This window comes from Doryrhamphus excisus, chromosome 11 (assembly GCF_030265055.1).
Source record: "Doryrhamphus excisus isolate RoL2022-K1 chromosome 11, RoL_Dexc_1.0, whole genome shotgun sequence".
Classification (NCBI taxonomy): Eukaryota; Metazoa; Chordata; class Actinopteri; order Syngnathiformes; family Syngnathidae; genus Doryrhamphus; species Doryrhamphus excisus.
Genome location: NC_080476.1, coordinates 11,468,134 through 11,493,013, shown reverse-complemented (window position 1 = coordinate 11,493,013; position 24,880 = coordinate 11,468,134). Strand labels below are relative to the sequence as shown.

General features: G+C 42.7%; 1 long non-coding RNA gene across 3 annotated transcripts; it reads right to left on the bottom strand.

The window, feature by feature from the left end:
* Positions 1-704: 704 nt before the first annotated feature.
* On the bottom strand, positions 705-21,536 carry LOC131137842 (uncharacterized). Of its 3 annotated transcripts, none has more exons than XR_009131986.1 (5): positions 21,365-21,536; positions 20,714-20,814; positions 14,656-14,766; positions 10,128-10,369; positions 705-984 (listed from the first exon to the last, which is right to left on the bottom strand). It is a non-coding gene; the product is annotated as an uncharacterized LOC131137842 (long non-coding RNA). The 3 variants fall into 3 exon arrangements; XR_009131985.1 differs by lacking the exon at positions 705-984 and adding an exon at positions 2,947-3,329; XR_009131984.1 differs by lacking the exon at positions 705-984 and having other exon boundaries at positions 8,483-10,369.
* Positions 21,537-24,880: the final 3,344 nt, after the last annotated feature.

Below are 24,880 nucleotides of genomic sequence, written 5' to 3'. Positions count from 1 at the left end.
AAGCTTTAGAGGAAAGTAAAAGTGGGGGAAGGAGGAGAGGGCCAAATGGGATGATGATTTTTTTTTTGTCCGCCTTCCTATTTCCTTCTACCTCAACCCACCACCACCACCACCACCTCCTTGCCTGTTTTAATCTGACTAAATAGGATAACCTGCTCTTCATAAAAAATGGATGCCACTTCATTCGGCGGGACCCACCGGCTGCGCCCCCGTGGGCTTCAAGCCGACGAAGCACGGGGGCCGAAAATCACTGGCCGTAATTAATTACCCCTTGCTCGCCCGGCCACCCGCATCCACCAGCACCTCATCGCCTTGCATCTTCACCCGTCTGAGTTCCCATCACCGAGACAAATTTAGGAGAAAGAGTAAAGAGATTCGAAGGTGTAAGCAGAATACAAGAATGAAATTGGAGGGTGTGCGTATGTCTGCTTGCTCGGCACTGTCAGTAGCTTTTTAGCCAATCACGTGGGAGAGTTTGTCAAGCAGGAGATTGCAGTCTGAAAAATTAATGCAGCACCCCCGCTTATACCCCCCCTCTTTCCCTCACCACCACCAAACCTCCTCGCAAGACAGAGAGAGCCAGCTCCTGGAAGGGACACTCGCCCGTCAATATTTCATGAGGCAGGCCCAGACACGGGCAGGCGCTGCTGGGCCGCCCACCCTCCCCTGCCCCCTTTAACGGTACACGCATCAGCCAGCCCGCTTCAATGTAGCCAACTGTGGTGAAGGTAAGGGTATGATGATGGTGAAGGTACGGGTGAGAAGGTATCTTGGGCCTTCTGAAAAACTGAAGAGGAGGTGAGCTAAAGTTGCGTAGAGAACTCAAGGCGTTTCAAAAAGATGAGAGGTTAAGGGGTTGGGAATGAAAGGCGGGTAGGTTCTAAGTCATCAGAACCCCTCCGAGGTGTGGACCGCTGCTGCAGAAGAGTCAGGCATTCAGGGAGACGAGAGGCCGGCCGCTCTGAGCGAGTTTAGCCGCTTACACTGCAAAAAAAAAACAAAAAAAAACCTCATACCTGCAGATTTATTTATTACTTTATTTATTTTGAATTTATGTTCTTCATAACCATGGTGGTCTCAATGGACTGTGGTGTTCAGTCCTCTCCATTAGCTTATAATGGGCCCATCAAACAACTTATTGATGGAGATTAGTTACGATTGGATTGTCTATCATTCCAAGGAAGTTTATTATACTATTTCATTTCTGTTGACATACAAGGACGTAATATTCATGCATATCTGGTCTCCAACGTTTGTCTTTTCTGAAAGTCAACAAGATTTTGAAAACTTCTGTCATGGTAATAACATGAAGTGACTTGTGACCAAATAATTTTTCAGACTCTTATATTGGTTCAATATTCGTTCATTCATTTTCTACCGCTTATTCTCACAAGGGTTGCGGGGGGTGCTGGAGCCTATCCCAGCTGTCTTCGGGCAAGAGGCGGGGTACACCCTGGACTGGTGGCCAGCCAATCACAGGGCACATATAGACAAACAACCATTCACACTCACATTCATACCTATGGACAATTTGGAGTCACCGGAGAAAACCACCACATGCACGGCGCCAACATGCAAACTCCACACAGAGATGCTCGAGAGTGGAATCGAACTAAGGCCTGTGCGCGAACCACTCTTTGTCTCCAAAGTTGGTAAACATATAGTAGGTCGGGAGTTGAACTGCTGATCTAGTTTTGGTGGCAATTGTCTGTAATCTTCAAGTGGAGCAAACATCAATCCATGCATTTTCTACACTATCCTCATTAGGGTTGCGGGGGGTTGCCAATTAACCCAACATGCATGTTTTTGGAATGTGGGAGGAAACTGGATTACCTGGTGAAAACCAGGTGTTTATTAAGGTGACCTGGAGGTTTGTGTGAGTGGATAAAAACACTCTTTGGGTTGAATCTCTACCAGTGTGTGTGTGTGTGTGCTTGAATTGAGGGACTTGAGGGAGAGCCCCCCGAAAGCCCTTTCGAGTCGTGGTCTCCTAACCTCTGACCTCCCCGAGAGCCCTTGGTGTGTCCTTACACCTTAATAATTGATGTGAAGAAGAGGGAACAACTATCTCACCTGCACACACACACACACACACACACGCCTCACGACGGGCTCACACACACTTATTGATTTTGTTAACTGAGTTGATGTGGACACACAAGGCGGGTAAACACCTATTTTCACGCCTTTGGCTGTCTCCACTCAATAAAGCGGTGCAATATCATGCGAAGAAAATATAAAAATGTAGCATAAAAATGCTGTAAGTTACCGGACATTTTGTAAGATATGTTTTCTTAACTGGGCGGCACGGCGGTCGAGTGGTTAGCGCGCAGACCTCACAGCTAGGAGACCAGGGTTCAATTCCACCCTCAGCCATCTCTGTGTGGAGTTTGCATGTTCTCCCCGTGCATGCATAGGTTTTCTCCGGGTACTCCGGTTTCCTCCCACATTCCAAAAACATGCTAGGTTAATTAGCGACTCCAAATTGTCCATAGGTATGAATGTGAGTGTGAATGGTTGTTTGTCTATATGTGCCCTGTGATTGGCTGGTGACCAGTCCAGGGTGTACCCCGCCTCTCGCTCGAAGACAGCTGGGATAGGCTCCAGCACCCCCTGAGACCCCCGTGAGGAAAAAGCGGTAGAAAATTAATGAATGTTTTCATAACATTCATCAATAGAAATAGCATTTTATAGCATTCTCTTATTCATCATTCAGGTTGCTAGCAAATGTTAGCATATTGCATCGTCGAGGCTACCTCGAATGTGTTTAATTAGTAAATAAAAGATACTTTGACCTATTAAACACGAATGTCCATATTTATCAACACGGCTGCTACTTCATCTGATCTTTGCCCCCCCCCCTTCTTCCTTGCTTCCCCAGGTGTCCTCTCCTGTGGTCTTTGCCGTCTTTTGTCCACTAAGTACCACTTTACAATATTGATGAGGCCTGGAAGTCCAAACAGCAGCGGGACACACAGTCGGTCTTAGGGGGCGAGGGGGATTCTTACATAGTTAGCATGTTAGCTAAAGAGTTTATCCATGTCAAGTGCGTCAAGCTCAAGGTGCGTTTGTTTTGAAGGAGGACAATGTTAAAAGAGGCTTTTAACACATGAACTTTGACCGTTACCGTTGTCTTTTACAAGGTTGCCTTTCACGTGTGACTCCACTAGGTGGTGTTTTTTTTTTTTCTTCCCCTCTCGTGGTTCAAAGTTTTGGCTCAGGTGTTCAAGATGAAACGAGAAGACACACTTTTTATGACAGATGGAGTGTGAAATTGAAATGTTCCCGGTCTGGCTTTGACCTTGTCTCGATGTTGCACCGCTCTCATTCTGACAGGAATGAAATATAAATTAGAAAAATCATGGTTATACAAATAGCACATGCAAACAACAGCCATGAACGATTATTTAGTATGTTATTTCCGAATTACTATTACTATACCCTTTAATTATGCAAGGAGTTTTGCTGGCATGTCAGGAATATGCATCCCAAAAGTTAGCTTAAGGCTCTCACATCGGGCTTTTTACCGTCGTTCAATTATCACTCCCCCCCTCGCTGTATTGCAGTTTTAAGTTAATTAATAAATCATCGCTCTTCTGTGGTCGACTATTGTTTATTATTAGTCAAAACATATTAAAATGCAAGTAATATATAATAGTCTGGTGACTAGGCGGAAGTAATGATTACATTACATTATCTCAACACTGCCATGTCAGTCACGGCACGTCTGACATGATAGAGTGAAAACAGGTTCTCCCATTCTGTGTGGAAGTGGTAAGTATTATGCCTTCTTAAGCAGTGTAAGAGTTGCGCAATGTGGTATAAACGATGAAAAATAGGAATGGAAAGATGACTATGCGTTGTTATTTCATGTCAGCCAAAGTCAGCTGGGATAGGCTACAGCATAACCCTGCGACCCTAATGAGGAAAATCGGTATAGAAAATGAATGGATGCAAAAACATCAACCTGAATTTCCTTAAGGTCGCTACTCCAACAAGTTTTTCCTGCCGGAATGACAACCGCTTGCCTCCTTCATGAAGTATTTAGGACACGAGTGCAGCCTGTGAGGTCACATGGTGACAACACATAGAGTGGATGATGTTATCAGCGTGCAGTGTCAGCATCTATTTCCATTCGTCGGCATGCATGAGTAACTTTTTTTTTATACTACTATAGGCGTGAAATGTGTTCTTATAATACTTTAGAACAATAAAGTTAAGCACACGCCAATGACAGAAAAATCACATAAATCTGAAAATAGTCACCATCTAATAGTCACCAATATTCATTTGGGTCCCCCGCAAGCACCAGCTCAATTAGGACCCTCAGAGCTGGCATTTACCGGGTTTTTACTCACCAAAATAAACGTTTTAAATTTATCATGGCCAGCTACCACCTCCCCAACAGGCGTCTCTAATCGTATGCTTGGGGGAGTTCCTTCAGACGGATGGGAAATGTATCAAATATTTACTGTCGGGTGCTAGCTAGCAGTGACACACACACGGCATGAATTTAACATGGCAGCCGTCGAGACAAAAGGCAGGGGCCCCGCCAGGAGCCAGAGCTTCCTGGAGTGCACGCGGGCTGAGCCGGGCTAGACCCGGGCATGGCTTTAAAAGAGACGAATGGGCAGTGTGTGATCTGTGCCGGGCCTCAAGGCTGCGCCGGTGAGTCGCATGCGAGCTTGTGGTGTCTCTTGGCACGCATGCTTTTATTTCCTGTGTGTGCGCCCTGAGCCTGCATGTGTGTGTGTGTGTGTGTGTTTTGCCTTAAATTACAGGCGCTGTTTGTTGAGTGGTCCAGTGGAGCGCACAGTGACAGATGATGTAAATTATTAATTGCTTTCCTGTAGCTGAGTGTGGTGGGCCTTGTCCTCCTTCTCTCTATTCTGTCTTTCTCCCTCGCTTACCCTCTTTGTCTCGCTCCTTACCCTTTCTTGTTTTTTGTTTCAATGCCCACCATCATCCGTATGTGTTTGGTAAAGTCTTTATGGTCATCAAACTCAACATGTTCTGCTAAACAAGGTCATGCAGTACGACTGGGTACACCTTTTGTTTGGTTTTGTACTCTCAAAAACTTGGAATACCCTGATTTTCAGTACCCCTTTGTTGATGTTGAAAGTACTACGGTATGGTTCGGAGTTGTAGAAAGTACCTATAGTAGCTATCGTCCACTGATTGTTCAACCAAAGGACTGACTCTTCTACAAAGATCCAGCGGATCAGGTGGAAAACTTCTGCATCAGAGTATTCACATTTGTGCATCTCACATAGAACCCAGCAGATATTTGAAAATACTACTCTGGCGTTGCTGTCAAACAGGCCCGGTGTTCCATCTGAGAGACTACAGTTACTGCAATACCCTGCTTTTTGCGGACTACTGTTGTGTCTCTGATACAGCAATTTATCAGGATCTCTGTGCGAAAGAGTTGTGAAAGTCTGATAGCTTCACAGTATGACTGCCTGAAAAGTGGCATCATAAAAGCGAAAACAGAGACTCAACATCTAAGATTGGATAGAAAGAACTGGACTATTCTCAGTCCGTGATCATGGGAGATGTCCGAGGCGAGACACGGATAACTAAAATATTCATAACATTTTTGCGGTGAGGTAATTTATTTTTTTTTCCAGGTGCCGCATGCCGTCAGCAGGTATGTTGTCACCTAGCCCTTCCAATCATACACATGACCATGCAGCGTTTCAAAGGGGACGGTAAGTGGGTGCGTGCGAGCCAGCGCAGGGGCCATTTGCAGCTGGGGGTGGAAAAAATGGACATGCCGTGGCACTCAAGAGGGTGGCTCCCGCTTTTCCGTGTGCAGCGAGCGTAATCGGCTCGGAGTTGGCAGCTGAGGCCCGGAGAAGTGTTGTTTTTCATGCATAGAGAGATGAGATCTAGCACGGCTAAACACTAATAGTGGAAAAAAAAAAAAAATTTGGATGGAGACTGAACCAGACGGAACCATCTCCGCAAGAGTTCAACTAAAGTGTGACTCTTTGGGGCAAGTCAAAGTCTATATATGGAAGTGTTTCCTATACATGCATCTATTTGCGGTGGTCTGTCATCACTCATGAATGTAGCTTGTCATTACAGCTCTGTACAATACGTGGCAGCAGGAACCTGGTCTACCAAAAAGTAAGACAGAGCAGGAGGAATCAGTGTTGATGATTCTTCCAAAGGATTTGCAATTTGCAACAAAATTCTCATGTCAACAGAAACGTCCAAATCTAGACCAAATATAGTGAAAAGTTGACAATGAAACAATAAGTGAAAGCAACCCACGCTGTCATACCCGTTTGAGCGCGCACACACACACACACAGCAAAGAATGTAGAGAATAGAGACAGAGTGTCCATTGATTCCTGGATGAACATCGATCACATGCACAATTAATTGTTCTTTCAGGCGTAGCGATCATCATCCAACTTCAAGCAGACGATCAATACCGAGGGACGAGGAGGCCAGAACCTTTGTTGAGACTAACTGTACACTGCACGTCTATTCTTGTAACCATAGACGTTGTGCACTCATAGTCAATGGGAAATATCACTATCACTATATCGCCTTATTATATAACGGTAAACATAATTTTTCAGTCTTTTCATTGGTTTTTGTGTATGCGTGTCATCGTCCCGCACGTCTACACTGTGTCGTATCGATCAGTTTAGTGCTGTGTTGTCTGTATTCCGGCTAAATGGAAAATTAAAGCTAGCTGTCATACAATTCTGCACTGCAAGGCCATCAATAATTCAGCCTCCTCCTCCACACACAAACGCAGGCGCACACTTCATAGAAGCAACGAGATGAAGAAGAAAAAGAAGTTTGACAATAACACACACGAACAAGTTAAGGAAATAGTTGCAGTGACATATTTACAAATACCTCGTTTCCCCCGCGAATGAATGGATGAAACGTATGAAAATATAATCACCTAAAGGCTATAGGAGTTCATGACTCCAGCAAGTAGACAGGCCTGTAATGAGCAACAAATACTATACCTTTGTATGCATTTATTTGCATTAATGCAACAGCATGGAGTCAAGACAAAGCCAATGAACATCAGCACCATATCTGAGACATTTACACCAATAGTCAACAACTTTTTTCTGTATTTTGACTGTATAGTGACTTTATACCTGTGAGATTCTGACTAATTGTGCCTATTATTCTTTACAACACATTGCTCGACTGCACTGTGCAGGCTAGGGGATCACCGCAGGGACACAAAAGGTGGCTGCTGCTTAAACACAGCATGCTGGCCAGCTAACTAGTTAGCCAAAAATGTATCTATTCTAAACATAAAAAGGATTTTAAATAGAGTTGGGAAGAATGACAAAGTAAAAAGCCAACAACTTACCACTTCCACATGGAATGGGAGGAGACATGCCATGGCTGACTTCATGCAGGCAAAGGTGAAGGTAATCTAATCGAATGTCATGTCATGTCATGTCATTCATTCAATCATTTTCTACCGCTTTTCCTCACAAGGGTCGCAGGGGTGCTGGAGCCTATCCCAGCTGTCTTCGGGCGTGAGGCGGGGTACACCCTGGACTGGTCACCAGCCAATCACAGGGCACATATAGACAAACAACCATTCACACTCACACCTATGGACAATTTGGAGTCGCCAATTAACCTAGCATGTTTTTGGAATGTGGGAGGAAACCGGAGTACCCGGAGAAAACCCATGCATGCACAGGGAGAACATGCAAACTCCACACAGAGATGGCCGAGGGTGGAATTAAACCCTAGTCTCCTACCTGTGAGGTCTGCGCGCTAACCACTAGACCGCCGTGTCGCTTTTTTTTAATATGTAACTATACATTATAACATACATTTTTCAAAATAACCCTTCATGCTGACTTTACTTCTATTTCATGTCCTTTAAACAACAAAATACTCCATCTCTAACCCCCCTGAAGTTTGCCCCCCACTACCCCACCCTCAGTGCCCCTCTGTCAGGCTTCCAGATTCGGAGGCGCAACTCCATCTGATCAATAATGAATGCTGCTGTCTCCTACACTGCTGCTTGTGGGCCTCGGTACATTAGGTAATGCAGGGGCTACATTTAACTTGATGGGCTTGTTAATGCGTCCCGCTGGGGGTACGTGCCCACCCCTACCGAAGACTGTCCCTTTGTGCAAGACACACACGCACGCACATGCAACAACAGGAAGTGAAGGCAGCAAGTGCTGATGGATGATGATGACACCTCCGGATGGCACGCAGTGGGTCAAATGTGGGCGATACGCAGGGTGAAAGGTCATTTGGAAGACATGCTGGACAGTCATTCCAAGTCTATATTGTATGTAGGGCCACACTGAAAAAAAAATTAGTCTGAGACACAACTTTAGTCTCAGAAATGTATGACTTTATTCTCGTTGGGATAAAATTATGACTTTTTCACCCTGAAATTTTTTTTGGGGGGAAAAAAACACAACTTTAGTCTAATAAATTTCCGACTTTTCTTGTAAGTTGTCTCCATAAATACAGAATTTTTCAGAAAATACAAATTTAATCTAGTAAGATTGTTTTTTTTCATAACATTGCAGCTTTTTTTTTTCTATTTATCGTTCTTTTCAGCATGGCCCTGACATTCCTTCGTATTTTACAACATTCATTACAGCAGTAGACCAACAGGATGATAAAGATGATTAGAATTCTTCCTTTAAAAGCAGTGAAGATCTTCATTAGAGCAGCTTGACTACACGTCCATTAACAAGAACTCCTTGTGCCCCAGGGCGCCCCCGTGACTTCTTCTGCCAAGGGGCTGCTATGTCTAAATGTCAGAAACATCAGCCAATGGAAATGTATTGGCCTGTTTTCATTGTATCTTCATTGCCAGTAATGTTGCACCAAAAGCTCTCCGGGATTCGCATTAATGCAAAAAAGAGATATTCCCTAAAAACATATGTAAAGGTGATGCAATATGCATGCGCTTGTTAGGATGCATCATGTCTGCGAGGGCTGTGTAGAAAATACTCTGTTAGGATAAACCGATTGCTTATGTTTGATCAGTGTGCATGTGAAATGGACAAAGTGAAGTGAGAGCGCATTCGTTGCAATTTGTCAGAGCCGCTCATCACTGGAAGACAAGTCCGGAAAATGGATTTTGGTGGGCAGTTTGTCATCTTATATTGGCTTTAACTTTCGTTTTCATATCTCAAAGCAGAGCTATGAACTGAGGGGAACAAACCATGGTTTCCTATTGCTGCTGTGCTTTCAGGACACTGTTCCACGTGCGTTCATTTATTTGTGGCGGCCTGCAACCATTCATTCATTTTCTACCGCTTATCCTCACAAGGGTCGCGGTGGTGCTGGAGCCTATCCCAGCTTTCTGGGAGAGAAAGCGGCGAGAGGCGGGGTACACCCTGGACTGGTCGCCAGCCAATCACAGGGCACATATAGACAAACAACCATTGTGTGTGGAGACCTCGAGGCGATTGGATTATAAATTCCCAAAAACCGACATGCAAACGGTGATTCTATCACTGGGGTCATGTTATGCATCACCTGAATAAAGGTTCCTTTATTTGGCATAGATGACTTAAATGATTTGTTTTATATTGGGTACTATATGGGTGTTATGTCATGTCTAGAAGGCTCTAATCATTCATTCATTTTCTACCGCTTTTCCTCACGAGGGTCGCGGGGGTGCTGGAGCCTATCCCAACTGTCTTCAGACGAGAGGCGGGGTACACCCTGGACTGGTCGCCAGCCAATCACAGGGCACATATAGACAAACAACCATTCACACTCACATTCAGACCTATGGACAATTTGGAGTCGCCAATTAACCTAGCATGTTTTTGGAATGTGGGAGGAAACCGGAGTACCCGGAGAAAACCCACACATGCACGGGAAGAACATGCAAACTCCACTCAGAGATGGCCGAGGGTGGAATTGAACGCGGGTCTCCTCGCTGTGAGGCCTGCTAACCACTCATTCACCGTGCAACCGCCTGTCACCATTAAATGTACATTTTTGTCATTAACGTGGACCGACTTTATTAGCGGTCCATAATTGTGGACCAGTGAATATAATATCTGGAATTTTATAAAATGATACTGAAACGCTTTTTCCACAACAAAATCTCATCATGTGCAACAGCTCTTCATCCTGTTCCTCACCTCCATGTCACTTGTCACTCTTCTCTATTCCAGAAGCCCCCGGCTGGCCCATCTGAGCCCGGCGTTGCCCCCGAGATGAAACCCCTGATTGGTCCTCTGTGGGAATTTTAAAGGGCCATCAATTAGGCATCCGTGGAAGGGGGCCTGTTCCCTCCCCACTCTGCATGCGGGGCTCGACTGGGGGGGGGGGGGGGGGTGGGGGGGGGGGTCCTGATCCCGCGCTTGCTGGACTCACCTCATCGCTTCATATGCAAAAGAGAGGCACAGGAGAAGAGAGACAATGAGGGAGGAGAATGAGAAGAAATGAGGACGAGGTGGACTTGCCGAATATATCTGCATGTGTGAGACGACACGGGAAACCAAAGCAGTGACACAGTGGACCTGCAGAACTACACCTACCATGTCCATATTATATATCTAATATAGGCACAATTTTCCATATTGAAAACAGTGTCTGTGCCATGTGACACTCTCAATTGCATTATAACTACATTATAATTCTAATTCACGTAATGTAAATATAGAAGGGATGTTTACAGTATTCACCTAAACAAGTACACATCTATCCACACTGTATTATAGTCATAGCCTGTTATAGTTTGTACATATATCTGTCCATTTACAGCTCTATTCTTTTTCTTCATTTATTTACTAATAAAGTATTTATAAATTTGCACTTGTGGTTGGATGCTAACTGCATTTTGTTGCCCTGTACCAGTGACAGGAGCAATAACAATAAAGTTGAATCTAATCTAATCTAATACAATTTGAGCATGATTGGTTAAAAAACATGGCCGCCATCAAGCAAAACATCTTTGCAGGAAGAGGAACTTAGTGACCATTTCCCATAAGGCCATTTCTGTAATCATTATAAAACATCAAGCTTTCACCACAACCCAAAATGGCCACCAAAAATATAATTAATGTTCCCACAAGTGCATTCCAAGAACAACACACCTGAACGTCCCCATTTTTTGCCCCTCCCTCTTGCATTTTTAGACTTCCATCTCCATCTTTCACTCCGGGTGCATTTTCTATCCCTCCCTCCCTCCTCCCCTCACTCCATTGCTCTTTCACCCTCTCCACACTTGTCGTCTCGATTATGCAGATGACTGTTTGCGGCAGGGCCCTAAAAAGCAGATTAGGGCCAGGGAGCCTCTTGATTGTGACATGGCTATTCCACAGAGGCCAGCAGGGAGGGTTTTTGAGAGGTGTGTGCATTAGCATCATCACCCATTGGACCCCGCCCCTTTGTGTTTTTTTTTTTTCTTTTCTACTTACCTGCAAGAGCGCAAGATGGCAAGCCACTTAGTGCTCAAGCCCATATGTGGCTGTCTGTCTCCATGTGCGTTAAGAGACCTGGGACGGGTCTTAATGGGGGGGAACTTTGGACACTGTACCAGACGAGAGTGGTGGCACTCCCGTCTGTTATGGGACACACACGCCCACTCACACACACATATATATATATATATACACATATCTCCAGTATATGCACCTCCAGTATATACAGAATCCACCGCTTGCAACATTAAACAGAAGCCACTTAAGGCAGACTTAATATACAGAAAGTGGGCTCGACCAGGCTGCTACTAATATACGTTAAGTTTAATTCATGTGCACACAACAGATAAGATATTATTTTGAACAGAATTCAGGTCTATTTCCGACCAATACAACACAAAACACAGAACCAAAGTGACCAATCTTGCCAATGCCTGTAATGTCTATATGCAATATGACTAACAGATAAATAAATGTCTGTCTTTTAAACGCTTCAACAAACAGCCTCATATCCGAGTGTCTGTCCAAGGGACCATCTGGGATGAAGTGTGTTTTCCATCCCCTGTCGCTGGTGTTTTTCAATCTCCCCCTGCCAGCGTCATCGCTCTGGCCTACTTTCAAGCATCGCCACTCTCTCCACTTGACAGCATGTTTAAAGAAAATGAATATTTCAGTTGGCAAAGAAACCAAGGATTCCATCAGACGGGTTTGTCTGAGTAGAGAGAAGGGGGAGACAAGGCGGGCTTGGCAAAATGTACGAAAAAGTATTTTGTATCGGTGAATCCAGTCTTAAATATAATGATATATTATCACGGATAGTCACGAGGGAGGGGGATGAAATTTGGTATGCATTTTATGTATGGCTAAAGGGCTAAATATAGAGTCTGGAGACTCATAACATTGACTAAAAAGTTGAGAACAGATGAAAAAAAGTTGAAATGTAACTTCATGATCTGAAAGATGAATTTGGATTGATGGATTTATTTATTTTTTTGCTCTGAGCTGCAACAGAAAGATAACACACCAAAATTAAGATAAAATAAGATATGCCTTTATTCGTAACTCAGTGGGAAAATTTAGCAATTTGCAAAAAAATTCAGCATAACTGAATTTCCGCATAGTAGGATTTAATATTAATAAATTGAATATTTTCATAGTTAAAGCATAGAAACCTTGTTTATGATTTTCTAAATACACATTTTAAGAAAAATGAAATATGAAATAACACTCTATGGTTACTTTTACACTTATTTTTTGTTTACGTCACATTGCGCCGGCTACGGGATCACTGCAGGGACAAAAAGTATAGCAAGCAACTGAGCTAACTAGTTAGCCTCTCCAATTTGTGTATTCTAAACTTAATGTATTTCAAATGGAGTCGAGAAGAAGGACAAAGAAGCCACAAACTTACCACTTCCACACTAAATGAGAGAAGTATGCACTAAGAAATTGATGGATGAATGGGATGACTCGAGGGCAAAGTGATTCAAATCTGGAAGCAGAATCTTGAACCAAAATTTGAATTTGGTATTGATTACATTTTGTGTTTTTTGATTAAAATTAGTGTATGACTCAATAACTTTTGACTGTTGATCTTAATCATTTTTTCAGAAAAACTCAAAATTTGGGGGGATTAAATTTGATGTATAGCGTTGACAAAATGACAAACTTTTGATCATGATTCTTATAAAGATATATTTTTGATTATGGGTTTCAAAAAGTTAGTATGTGTGCATGTAAACAGCTAACATCGACATCGCTATGCGCCCTACTGAGTGCCCCCTTCTAGTTTGACAAGTGCATAATTCTCCCAACGAGGCTGTTTCAATCTCTATGTCCTTCAGCTAGTTGATAATGTGTTAATGAAGGTTAAGGCGACCAGGAGCGTGGTTGGCCCCATGGACCGGTACCTTGACCCTAATTAAACCCTATTAACCCCTAGCCATCCACGCAACTTGTGTCTCTTTGCAGGTTTTCCCCTCCGTTAGCAGGTTACGTCAAACCTTTGTCAGCATTGCGATGTGCCAGGAATAAAAAATGTCTATACCTAAGTATATCTACATGGTATTCTTATTTAATTAACCACTGTCGAGGTGAAGAGGCAAGGAGGAGAATCTTAAATTCTGAGTGAAAAGGAAAAAAAATAGGTATATAAGTGGTGCGGGTCGAGCAGGGTCGTAGTCCCTGCTAATTTGCTGACACGGGGGCGTCAGGTTGGGATGGCTTCATCATAAGATTGTTTCTTCAAGGAGCTGCGAGGCGGGGGACAAAAGTAACCCTGCCCCGCGATTCCTGTAGCCAATTAGTTGGTATCAATAATTGAGAAGCATTGTCTGTGCAAAGGGGGCACGGCAGAAGATTGAGTTTCTCCACCCCCCCAAGTCGGGATTGTTATGACAAGCAGAGCCTACATAATGATATTAGCGATTAATAATTCACCTAGCCTAGCCTCCGTCACTGCAGGTGACGGGGTGGTGAGGCCACTCTCGCACAGACCGCCATCCATCAGCCCAGCCAATTATCACAGGTCAAGAATTGAAATTGGAAAGTGTTCTGGGTATTGATTAGAAGGTTGAACATCTTGGGTGTATCATTTCAGCAAGTCATGTACAGTACCTCATCGAGATCATCCTGTAAGAGAACATCTGCCTGTCATTTAAAGACTAGGGGCCTGATTAAGATGGGATATCTTGGTTATCCTGGCTCAACTTATCCGTGACCTGTTTTCACTAAAGTGTGGCATGCTGCAAGAGGTCTTGCTTATTCCGCTCAACAAGAGAAAAAGCTTTTTTGCCTTTGACATCAAAGAGATTGTGACAGTATGAATACGTGATAAAATGACATTGAATGCAAATTTTTGCCAACATTTTGGCTTTTAAAGGCTGTGGTCTTTTGATCAGCTGATGAACAGTCAATTTCACTTTAATGCTATTTTATTTTTTGGCATTTTGAAGAACATCCTTAAGATCCAACTGAGCAAAATGCCAATTTTTGCAATTTTTCAACTGGGTGTGTATATATTATTATACATTTCAGTAAGTGTGTTTTTGTCTTGCAGAATGTAGGTTGCTTGCACATCAACAACATCTGGTGCTGTCGAAGGGGGCAGCACTAAAGATGCTGAGTGGCACAGTGTGCGTGTGTGTGTGTGTATGCGTGTGGAAGACAGATGTGTCAAGCAGACACACACACACACACACACACACACACACACACACACACACACACACACACACACACATACCTCATGTCTGTCTTGGTCTCTTGGTGTCCCAGCAGGCTTTGAGTGGACCTCGTGGTCTGCTGCTGGGTCTGGTCTTGAGGGCCCAGTGGAGCAGCTGCACCTCCAGGCCTCCTGTCACAGAAGCAGATGTTGGGAGATTGACAAGGTCCCGCATCTCCCCAAGGTTCCTTTCTTTGCTTTTCTTTGTTGTTTTTTTTTTTGGCAAACATATCTAAAAATATGACGAGATGTGTCCCCTCGCCGACTAGCTAACTAGTTAATTGGATAAGTAGGGACCAAGGTGAACCTACCGAGTCAGACAAAATAACGAACCACACATATTAAGCGGCGACAACATGCAGCCACGCCATCGACTTCACAGGATTCTGTTGCAACATTAAACACTTTTGCACTTTTTTATTCACTTTATGGCTAATCGGGAGCGGCATCTCGCCCCGAAAGCATAACACTTAATAATACATCGCAACATCAGAGCAGGGGAATTGTATTCTTCTGGAGAGGATGAGGATGAATAACTTCGACTGAGGCGACACTCAGATCATCTGATTGACATTTTAACCCCCACCGTCTTGAAACACTGAGGGGGTAATCAATAAATTAGCGACGTCCGCTGTCAGATCTGTGCGTTGTAATCGTCGGGCTGTGCATTATTTATCTGTGGCAAGTAGACAAACGGTGGCTGGATTACTGAGCGAAAGTCCCACTGATTTTTTGGGGATTGACGTATTGCTAAAAAACTGTTAACTTGCATTGTAAATGCTGAAATTCAAGATTCATTTACTGCCTATTCATGGGAAATGATGTCTTAAAAGTAGAATCCATGCCAAGGTTGTTTCATAGGATGGATCTGACCCCATGTTCAGTCTCTGCCGTGATATTTCGGCCTTGCAAAGTGATGCAAAAAGAGCCTTAAAGAGCCCTTTGGGTATAAAGTATAAATAATGTAACCTGAAGAAAGAAACCGTATTCTCTCACCTCAACAAACTTGCATAACAATAATCCGATGATCTCACATCACCCCTTTCTTAATCCCTCCCTGTTTTTGCGCAACGTCATGTTTGAGCATACATATTTGTTTTTTATGTCGGAGGAAGCTATGCCAAGCCATTAAAAAAGAATAAGTGCTTATGACATATTCAAAGAGGGCATGTCTGGAGTATAAAGTCAAGGGGGGAAGCTATGATTCATTAATGGAGCCATGAATAGATAACTCACTGTTGTAAGATATCATATTCACTATTGAATTCACGGCGACTCCACTTCAAATAATCACCACTATGGTGTTCCTAACTGTGTGTAAAAGGATTTATGCTGTGTCTTTAAACAATTCATAAGCGGTACTGGGTTATGTTACAGTCATCTAGTATTTCTTGTTCACTTTAAATAATGAAAACATATTAACAAATATGATACAAACGTTGAGATTCATTGACCAAATCGGGATAGTTCACAAAGTTTGAATTGAAGTTAACAGGATTTATACTCTTGGAGTGATATGATATTGAAGAAGAATTTCTCGACCTGAATGTTGCCCATGTCAAAGTACCCTTGGGCAAGATACTCAACCCCCAGTTGGTCCTGATGCTGCATCATCAGCAGTTGAATGAGGTAACCGGTAGAAAGGTAGAAAAAGCCCATATGCTTGTGTGTATACTGTACATGCACTTACACATTTATACACAGTACATAGCGGCCGTCTCACAAAGTACAAGAAGTGCAGCCATTAGTCTTGCAGCCTCATATAGTGGTTCTCAGCTGTGACCCAAATTGCAGACATTTTTCAACTCCATTTCCTCAAAATAATCGTATATATTTAACGAAAAGAATGAATGATGATTTCAGGAACAATATGTTTTTATCCACATACTCAAAACGTGTCTTAAAGGTTTTCGGTACATGGTATACATGAGGAGTTGAATATGGGTTTGGACCTGGAAAAAAGAAAATCAAGCCAGTCCGGTTGCGTCATTCAACTCTTTCGATACACAAAAAGTACAATTCAACTTTTGTTCTGTTTATCAATCAGTAGTAGATCATGAGTCGGATACGCAATGTATATGGTGTAAGAAAACCTGGATTATAACAGATGTTCTCTGTCCAGCTTGCTTTGCTTTGAGAGAGAAGTGAAGAACGGTGCCTGCCAAAAGCGCTGCTTTTTTTAACATATTCACTTGAATTTGAACTCACTGTGTTTTGTCTGAGATCCAAGTAAGCTAGTCATCGCCAGGAAACTGAAGTCCCATATAGTCTAGTGGTTAGGAATCCTGGTTTTTACCCCGGTGGCCGGCGTTCAGCGAGTCCCTATAGATGACATATGTCGAGAGAGGGCCGAAGCACTGCAGGTTTTCTTTACAAGCAGTTTCTCCAGCAGGTAATTTAATTGACGAGCTCCTTCCCTCAAACCAAAGGTGGCTTAATCATTAAAATCACCTGCTTTAGTGAGTGGCTGGAAAGAAAACCTGTAGCGTCTCGGCCCTCCATGGCATGACTTTGACACCCCTGCTATAGATGGACAACTGCATATGGTCTACTGGTTTGTATTGATGGCTTTCACCCAGGTAGCCAATGTTCAACTCCTGGGATGAGAACACTTGTTTAGGTCTTCAGGTCCGACATGACGGTGATGTCCTCGTTTCTAGAAAGTAGTTTTGGCTAGTCCACACGGAAACAACAAGGCAGTGTTGCCAGATTTTCCCCACTCCGGAAGCCCTTAGCAAAAAATACAATTTCAGGGCACCCAGAACACTGTTACCAACAGTGATGGGAATTACTAAAGCCGTTTTTTTTTTTAGTAATGGGTAATCTAACCAAGTACTCTTACTGTCAGCATAATGCGTTACCATTTTCGACACTGTTACTGCACGTTACTGAAGCCGCCTAAAAAATATAACGCAGTGAGAGTGTGAGAGAGTTGCAGAGTGACAAGGAAGGGGGTGAGATAACCACACGAGCAATGAGGATTGGCTAAGGTTTAGTAAGATTGCGTCTTCAGCCAATCAGAGAACTTGGGTGGGCGGGTGTTTAGAGCACATCCAAAGTGCCGGGTAGTAGATACAGCATAGCATACAGCAGGGGCGAGTAATGTAGTAGTTACTTTTACTGGTAACTAATTACTTTTTTTAAAATAACATGCCCAACACTGGTTACCAAGTGGATGAAGGGCTTCCTTTCGCCAGTAAATGCACACTAAAATATGAAAACTACAGTAGGACTTTGTTTAAAAGGGGTCTAGACTATAGGAAATTACACCTTTTATGGTCATAGTGAATGTAATTTGGAAGCTCTTTTAAATACATGATCTCTTCAAATCGCTTTCATAAAAACCAAGCAGGCTTGTTATAATAACAGCAGTGCTGCACACACGTTGTTCCGGTCTGGGAAGTTGCATAAGCTTTGTTATGAAATCAGCATAGGGAGCCGACTTCAAGCTCATCTCACTGATACAAAGAGCTCATAGCGCCAAGACAACCCAAGCCCTTCATACTTGTATGTTGCATGTTGTTGTTGTTACTGTTATTATTGTTCCATTGGACCCCTACAATATCGGCCCCTCCAGGGGGTGCCAAAAAATCTTCACTACTGTGTATTTTATTCACATACTTTTTTTGTAGCCGTATGTAAATCTCCAATGGAGCGGGGTCTCGCCAAGGGCGCCATTTTGTGTAGGGCTGGCTCTGCCATTAGGTTTTTGACTTCACTGTTCCCTTTTAGTCTGCTTTTCTGTTATACAGTCAACAGCTGCATGTGGACTCTCTGCAGCACGGCGGCCCAGTCTAATTGCTGCGTGGACTCTCTCCTCACCAGGCCTGCTTCTAGTCTTGGGAAAAAAAAATGTTTGTAGCCGGCTGTTGGGCTTTTATCTATATTTTAAGCCACACACAAGGTGTAGAGTCGGCCTGGAGCTTGTTACAAGGGCCCACCGCTGCATAATTCATGAGAAGGAGCCGTTTGCTGCAGCGGGCTAAATAAAAGATCTGCCAGAGGTGGATTGCAGGACAGAGGAGCCCACTGTACTCTACCTGTTCTGCCACCTGTGTGGAAATGCAGCTTGGGATGTGTGGCCTCGGCAGGTCAATACCTGGCGTGAAAAAGACACACACACACACACTAGCCGCGAGGGTTTGCAGCTCCCCCTTGCGCTGCGGTTGCGTGACAGAGGCTGACATGGCCCCTGGAGCTCCTGTTATGTCATAACGGATGCGGAGACAAGCCACCGAGGTACCAGGATGAGATGTCATCATGCGGTTTCTCCGTTCACATCTTTACCTCAGAAAGGAGCATTATGTAAGACACTTTTTTTACACTCTTGCTGTAGAGAAACATGCTTGGTCTACAGACTATGGTAGTAAATGAGATTAATCATAATAATATGAGGAGGAACATTCTTAGAGTTTTATATCGCAGTGTTGCAGCTGTAATTTTAACAGGACCACAAATAAAACTAATTTCCAAGCTATCACAGTGTTTCCGTTATGGAAACTATAGAAACCACAGCCCATTGGCCATAAAAGGAAACACCAACAATCAATGGAGTTGAACAGGGGTCAATTTAATTGAAGGGTAGCAAGAGAATTGAGCACCAGTTAGAAAGAGACTCACTAACAAACAATGAAGTCTTCTACATCAATTTTATCTGAGAGGAACCTGATTGCAAAGAGTAAATAGAACGAGACATGGAGGAGAACGAGTGTCTCCAGTAATTAACTACATTACATTTACTACTTAATGTATATTTTATCCAAGAGGACACTAAGGGCTGAAGGAAGTCAGAATGAGACACACGTGGGTATGATGGAGCCTATCCCAGCTGACTTGTGGGTGAGAGGCGGGGTACATCCTGGACTGGTCGCCAACCATTCACACTTGCATTCATATCGATGGACAATTTAGAGTCTCCAATTAAGCTAACATGGATGTTTTTTGGAATGTGGGAGGAAAGCGGAGTACCCGGAGAAGACCCACACACAGGGAGAACATGCAAACTTCACACAGGGATGCCCAAATGGACATTTGAGCCCAGATCTTCCCATCTAATGATTGTGTGGCCAACATGCTCACCACTAGGCCACCGTGTGGCCCTTGTCAGGATGTTCCTATCATTTTTTTTTTGTGACAATGAGAAAGTCTTTTTTATGAAATATTGAATTAAGCAGCAATCATTAGTGTAGCTTGGTAGATAATCTCATGTTATGTGTTCAGATTTAAAAAAAATGTCTTTACATCAGGTTAGAATTTGTCCAACTATTATAGTACCTTCTTCCATTGCTGTATGAATGGTAGCTGTGGGATTAAGCGGGGAAGGAAGCACGCCATGCACGTGCGTCAAAGTCGGCCTGAGACGAGGCCTGCCGTGGCGTATGCAGGTGGGGGTGAGAGACGTCTGAGCCTTTGGAGGTTGATCTCCCCCTAAAAGCTTCGGTTCAGGCTCAAATGATTGCCAGCGTGCGAGGAACAAGGGCTCCGCTCGGGGGCGAGCCACCCAGGAGAGGGCCGTCGCCTCGGGGTGATTTTCAGAAGAAAGAAGCATGGTGGGAGATGTAATAGTAGGTTGGAGAACAAGGAGGAAAGTTGATTTTGACTCCCTCCAGTTCATCTCTCTTGTCTCCTCGGCCCTCCAATCATCCTTTCATGCTTTACGCCTCACTCCTCTACACGCGTGGCTACTCTTCTTTTTTTCTATCCATCAATGCTCCCATGCCCAAGTCTTTTTTTTTTGGACAAGGCCATGTGACGAGGTTAGTGTTAATATGGTAACAAAGCTCTTTAGGCAGACAGATCACTCCTCGGACTGGTGAAGGCTTCTCACCCACCTCCAGGCATCGTTTTCATTCAACCCCTCTATCTATGCATTAATGATTGAACAAGCTCTACAGGCCAGCCAAGTTTTATTGGTATGGAGAGTTTTTTTCTGTTTTTGCAAAGCTTGAATCCCGTCTTGCAGCTGTGGTTCCCAACCCCACCAGAGGGGTGGGCAGACCTTATAGTAATCCAATGCTACTGTCATGTACCGATGGATCAAACTTAGAAAAAGCAGAACATAAAATGAATGCTGACTCACCATCACTGTTAGTTTGGATGGAGGTTGTTTTTCCAGAGAGAAGATGATAATAGTCTGGTTTGATGTCCGTAACAACAGGCCACAATCTTGTCTGGTCAGCCCTGAAAATCCAGTTTTACACAAGTAAATGGATGATAATGGCAACAATGTCTTCAATGGTATTGTGGAAAGTTCTGGATATTTGGAACATCAAACTATATTTTAAGAATCTGCCCTGCCTTCAGTTGAAGTTTGCTTTCTTGTTGACCCCATAATCTTCATTGGCCTGGGAAGTTTTTTTTTACAGCAAAATAAGTAAAATAAATTGATGACATAATATTATCAAATAAAAGAAAGCACATTCTTTCCGAAAAACGCACTTTCATTCAATTTGACATAGTTATTCAGGTTATTTATTTATTCACCGGTAATACCCACCATCGTCCACAGGTGGCGCGCTTATCGTTGCATGATAAAGATTCAGAAAAGAGAATACTACTGCTATTTCTGTTGAGTTTGTACTTTATCAACAGCGTTTAAAACATTAATGTGATTAAAAAAAAGACTGATTTTTGCTTGAAAGTCACACATAAGAAGTATTCGGGTATTCATCTTCCTATGTGGCTAACTTGCTAGCAAAGATGGTGCACAAAAATGCGGAAATAGACTCACCTTTTCCATATGAGAACGTTTGTTTCGCTTTATGGTGATGTGCGATAACTATTTTAGTAATGTGCAGCCAAGCATGAACGTTATAAAAGCCAGAATTAACCGTAAAATAATGTTAATGTTGATTAGCGGCGATCGCTAACGCCATTACTTCCGGGTTTACATTTCCGGTTTAGACAGGTGGGGGTTGTGGCAGTAATTAAGAGTTTTTTTTCACCCTGCTTATAACTGGGTAAATTATGTTATTTCTTTAATTTAATTGCAGAAACAGAAGAGGATACATTTGTTAGACATGCATGGCAGATGTTAGGACTCTCCATCAAGATTTGTGTGTTTTTTTTAAACCATACTCAGATTTCTCTAGGAACCTCTGTATTTTCCCCTCCTTTCTTATTGCTATCCTATATTTTAACTTCATACAGCAAAATAGGAATATTATGATATGTAGGTGATGATAGTTGTCAATGGTGACAGTATCCATGCTTGAGCACAGAAATGAATGGTACAATGGTACAGTTTATTGACAATGTGCAGTTGGACCTTTGTAACCGATCCCTTATTTTCAAATGCACATATTGTCAGGTGTACACTAAGTGACACATTTAAACCCTTAAACGAACTTAAACCTCTAAAATATTTATATAATTTCTTAAAACGGTGTGTGCAAACTTTTACTCACAAGATCCAACCAAGAAAAGCATTCACTGACGCACTTAGCGCAGCGGAACCACACCCTCTTTCTTCCTCTCTTAGTGATATAAAGCCCACGGGCCACGGCACGCTCTGATTGATATGCGTGCTGACACGTCGAATGGAGGGAAGCGGCGGGGCGCTGCCCGTGGCAACCAGGAGAAACATGCTAATAGCGAGGTGCATTAGTGCACTCACACACGGCCTCGCTAATCGGAGAGGACATCCGGCCTCGCTCCGACTCTTGCACCGAGAGAGCTTCCTCCATCAGCAGTGCCGTGCACTCGCTTCAACCATTTTAAGACCTCCACAACGCATATATTTTGTGTCACTTTTCATTGTGATGTGGAAAAAAAAAAAAACACATGCAAACAGGACTACTGTATGTTACGGTATGATCACTGGCTCAATTTAAAATTCAACAGTGATCCATGACCTGTTTTCAAACCCTTCTCATATACGCTAGAAAATAACTGTAGGAATTAAAATGCAGATTCAAAAATGTACGCTCAGCAAATCTGCACTCATTAAAAACAGGCTACTGGAACATCCCTGTGCTTCTCCTGCACTTCTAAATCCCCTTAGTCCTGCGTCGGATTGCAAGTTTGAAGGAATCAATTTTCACCACTCAATGCTTACATTTCATCCTCCCCTCTTTCTTCCTCTTGGCTGAAATAGCAAATATATTACTGGATTAATTCTACAAAGAATATGAGAAGAAGCTGAGATGTTCACATTAAAGCAGTTTCATTCCTCCCTCTCCCCCCATAGTGTTTACTGTAACTTAACCAGGTAAATATAGTCAACAAATGAATATTCGATAGAAATTTGGCCCGCCGTAGACTGTGATTCTTTCGTGTTGATGATGCAACCTAACCAAAATCAGTGAAAAGCTGCAAGACATCATCAATGTAACAACCACTGAAGTGAATGTGAGCGAATGAGACGTGCATGCAAATTTTGAATATGTAAAAAAAAAATAAAAAATCAAGATTTGATGACGAAGCCTCCATTTCACATACATAGGCGAAATCTTTATGATCATGCTAATTTGTAAAGCTCCTCAATCAAATTATGAGAAATATATATATTTTAATATTGGAAGAAGGCGTCAAATCCTTGGACACCGTGAGTTTAATGATCAGGAATTAAAGAATCGTCATTCCATTTGATTTCATCGGTCAACCATAGGGATATTATTAGGAGCTATCAAAGAGCTCCAGTTGAAACCGTTTCACGGCCATGAACCTTCCTGCTTGCCACTCAGTCACGCTTGGGGGAATTAAGAAAAAAAAAACAGAATTTCATCAAAGAAATTAGTGTGTATATTATGAACACCAAGCCATTAAAGTTTAATGATAAGTTGCAGTGGCCTCAACAGGTCCAAATCTCGGGTCGCTGGCCGAAAATTATCCATCGCAATAAACCGCAGGTGGAACAAATACAGACGTCGGACTTTATTCGGAATCAAAAACAGTTTTTAACTTGGTTTGATTGAAATGCCTGGGTGCTCATTAAGCTCATCCCCGCGTTAATGTCATCAGAGCTCATCAATCCATTATTTATGACTCGGAAGGAATACAAAGGAGTAAGGATCTTCATGCTCCGCGTCAATTTAAGCCTGCTGTGCAAACCTCTCTTCATCTGCTCACGCCTCTCAAAACAAGACCCAAATTTGAAAAGTTAATTAGTTAACGCAAATGCTGTTTTTCATGTTTTACCATAGATCTTGTAATACAAAAAATAAACATTTTTGGATAAGCACTTATTAATGCAGCCTTTTAGTCATTGTTGAAGTTCTTACTGGGGAGATACTTTTTTTCCAATGATAAATCGCTCCACTTCAAACATTAAAACGGATGTGTGTGTTGAAATACAATACCGAAGAATCTTGACTCGGAGAAAGACGTCATTTGGAAATGTGAACAGGCTAACTCGGTTTGCTCAAGTGTTCCAGCAAAAGCAAAAATATACACTATCACTTGGAAATGTTTTTGGGCCAGTCTGAAATATGGCTTTTTTTTGGCAGTCGTGCTGTGAAGTCCAGCATCCAAGTCGCTGCTTCACTGTTGACACTGTTGATTAGTGCAGCTGCCAGGTGACGGACGGCCTGTGAGGCGTCTTTGTCTTAAACTACACACTCTCAGATATTTGTCTTCTTGCACGGTTGTGCATCGTTTTTATATCCTTGTTAGACCCAGTTTGTGCTGCTCTCTGAAGGGAGTAGTTAACAGCATGGTAAGAGATTTTTTAGATGGGTTTTTCTAATAATCTATTAGCCTTATAAAATGATGAACTTGGATTAGCAGCCATACCAGGAGATTGATGCAGAGGACTGACAGTTGTTGATAGTAGGCCTTTATGCAAAAATGTAGATTGTTCTTTGAAAATCATTTGATTCATTTTAATTGTTTGTGAAATGGATAAAAAAAATTTGTGAAATGCATGAAAATGTGTTTTTCTTTGGAAAACAAAGACCCAAACTTTTCAGTGATAGTATATAAGTATATAACAGCAAAGGAAAATCAACCAAACAATGCATTGTTTTGTACTTAGGTCAGTACGGTAATTGGTTTTCTATTGTTTGCACCAGTAAAGAGGTTTACTTACCGATTACTATGTCACCATAATGTGCCAAAATTAATTCGGCACCATACCAAGACCCACAAGTGTGTTGGAACTGGTTGATTTGATCCGCATCTGAGTTTTATTGCTACTTATTGCCAGTTTGGTAGAACCTTAATGTGAATCAAGGCCAAAATTATCAAGACTCAAATCAATCTGTTAGTTTTTTCAGTGCCTGACATATTTCTAGGCATTCAAGGGACT